This window comes from Arachis ipaensis, chromosome B04 (assembly GCF_000816755.2).
Source record: "Arachis ipaensis cultivar K30076 chromosome B04, Araip1.1, whole genome shotgun sequence".
Classification (NCBI taxonomy): Eukaryota; Viridiplantae; Streptophyta; class Magnoliopsida; order Fabales; family Fabaceae; genus Arachis; species Arachis ipaensis.
Genome location: NC_029788.2, coordinates 22596054 through 22599265, shown reverse-complemented (window position 1 = coordinate 22599265; position 3212 = coordinate 22596054).

Genomic DNA, 3212 nt, shown 5'->3' with positions numbered 1-3212 from the left:
CCATTTCTGTCCCACACCTTATATCTGAATTCTGTAAGAGTTACCTTAGGCGGGAGTGATTGTGAGGGGTACGTTCTGTTAGCGGCTAGCTCGAATGATAGTGAATTAAGCTTAGAACGAATCTGAATGATGAAGGAATTTCCTGATGTTTTCTTGGATGACATACCTGAGTCTCCTCCTCAGCGAGAGATAGAATTCAGCATTGATCTAGTACCTGGAGCCGGATCGATTTCCATAGCACTGTACTGGATGTCACCATTGCTTGCAGAGCTGAAGAAGCTGTGAGATAGGATCGTAGTGGCCTATGAAGGTACAAGAAAAGAATTTGTGTGCCTAACTCTGGAGAATTGCGACAAAAGATTCTTGCTGAAGCTCACCAAAGTAGATTTTCTATGCATCCTGGAGTGACAAAGATGTATCGAGATTTGAAACAAATGTTCTGGTGGCCGGGCTTAAAGAAAGAAGTAGCTGATTATGTCTCAAAATGTTTAACCTGCTAGAAGATGAAGGTGGAACATCAGAAGCTGTCAAGAACCTTGCAACCCTTAGAAATACCACAATGGAAATAGGAGCAGATTACTATGGATTTTGTCATGGGATTGCCAAGGACCTCAACAGGACACGATACCATCTGGGTAATTGTGGACAGGTTGACAAAGTCAGTGCACTTCCTTCCGATTCGAGTTGACTATACTTTAGAAAGGCTGGAATGAATATATATATTCAAGAAATCGTACGACTACATGGGATACCTTCGTAAATTGTCTCAGATCAAGTTTCGAGGTTTATTACTAGATTTTGGGGAGCTTTTCAGAAAGCGTTGGAAACAGAATTGCACACGAGTATAGCATACCATCCTCAGATAGACGGACAATCAGAGCAGACAATCCAGACGTTAGAAGACATATTATGATCATGTATGATAGACAACCAAAGCAGCTGGGATAAGTATTTGCTTTTGGTCAAATTCGTCTACAACAACAGTTTCCAATAAAGTATCGGGATGGCACCATATGAAGCTCTCTATGGAAGAAGATGTCGACACCATTGTGTTGGAATGACGATGGAGAAGCTAGTGTCTTAGGTCCAAACTTAGTGTAAGAAACTACTGAGAAGATAAAGGAGATTCGTCGGAAGATCCAGACAGCACAAGGCCGTCAAAAGAGCTATGCCGATAATAGACGTAGACCCTTAGAGTTTAGTGAGGAAAATCATGTCTTTCTGGAAGTAACTTCGATTACTGGAATAGGTAGAGCCCTTAAGACTAAAAAGCTTAACCCACGATACATGTAGCTTACTGGAATAGGTAGAGCCCTTTCCAAATACTTATAAGAGCCGGTCTAGTAGCTTATCAAATATCCCTTCCTCCTTACTTATTAAACCTTCATGATGTTTTTTTTATGTCTCGCAACTTAAGAAATATATTCCCGACAAGAGTCACGTTTTACAACCAGAGACAGTACAGTTATAAAATGATTTGACATATCAAGCATCACCGGTTCAGATCGTAGAAAGAAGTGATAAGCAGCTAAAAGGCAAGACTGTTCGCTTAGTCAAAGTAGCATGGGAACCAAGAGGAGAGAAAGAGCACACTTGGGAACTGGAAGATAAGATGAAAGCTGATTACCCGCATTTATTCCTAGGTAACTGAAATTTTGAGGGCAAAATTTTCTTTTAGGAGGGTAGAATGTAACAACCCTGATTTTCGAGTACATGAGATCTTTTCTGAAAGTACGGATTTCTGCGGAAGATCAGTAAAGGGAACACCTCTATTATATCATCAAGAATCTCAATCCTCATTATCATTATGTCATCCTTAAGCTAGAACCTCCTTTGAGGCAAGCTCGATAATGCAATCGCGAAGAACCTAGCTTTTGAACCGTATCGGTTGGCAGTTTTGATTCTGATTTTCGTAAATAGTCTCTGTTTGACGAACCAGACTCGATTCATGAGAGGAGAGAGATAATAGTATAATATTATCATTATATTAGTATTAGAAAATGCTTGAATGACATTATAAGTTTACCTAGTTAGTTTTTGTTAAAAACAGAAAATCGGTTTAACCGGGTTTACGGTTTACTGGTACAGCTTAGCACCAGCACTCTCTGATGACTTTAGCAATGCTAAGGACTCATTATTCATGTTTTATTCTTATAATAAATATGTTACTAGTGTCATTTATGCTAGTAGCTCAGAAAATAATTTTTAGAGATGTTTTACGAGTGTTCCGATACACCTAGTTTTAGTAGTTGTACACCAGAGATATTTTAATATTATTTTAATCCACCTCCAAGCCAACCAATCACAACTCACCTTACACCCCCAAGACCTCCAAGGCTGTCTCATTTCATCATTTTGGCCGAAAATAACAAGAGAGAAAAGAGAGAAACTTTCATGAACACTTAATCTTCAAAGCTTGATTTCTTCTGAACTAAAACTCAAATCAAAACTCCGATTTCACCAAAATGATCCTCTCTTCTTCCTCTACATAACCATGTAACTTATCAAGGATGGAAATAAGGTGAGATGGCTGTCTCCCTCCCATTTCAATTCGGTTTTCAAGGAAAACCATGCAAAACATGTGTTTTCTTGATGTTCTTCCTTAGGAATCATGCTTAACTTGACTTGAGGGACAAGAAACGTGAATTTTCAGCAAGTCTAAGGTGAGATATCTCTTCCTAACATACTGAGTGAGATTTGGTCAGTTGAGATTTTTTGGATTTAAAGTTGTTCTTGATGTGATTTAGGAGGAAAAAGTGCTTAAGGACCACCTGAAAGTTAAACCGAATTGGGAGCAGCAAAACCAGGTAGGGATTGACGAATTTAATCTTGATTGATTGTGTTTGAGTTGTGTGATTATGATATGGTTTGGCTGTGCTTGAAATTAATTTTTTGTATGAGTAATTCTTGTTGAAATTTTGGTGAAATTTTGATGAAATTTGATGAAATTCAAGCTTTAAAGTTCATGTTCTTGTCCTTGGGACAGGTGAACTATTCATACCGAAATTTACATAAACTTTAAATACATACGTTAAGCAGAGAAATCAGAGCAGAGTAGAGAAACACAGAAAATAGAGTAACCAGAGTAAAGTAAAGAGATAAAGAGAAAAAGAGTAATATAGATACAGATAAAAAGAGTAATCAGAGAAGAGAAAAGAGATACAGAGAACAGAGTAATTAAAATAGAGTAAAGAGATACAGAGAAAAGAGAA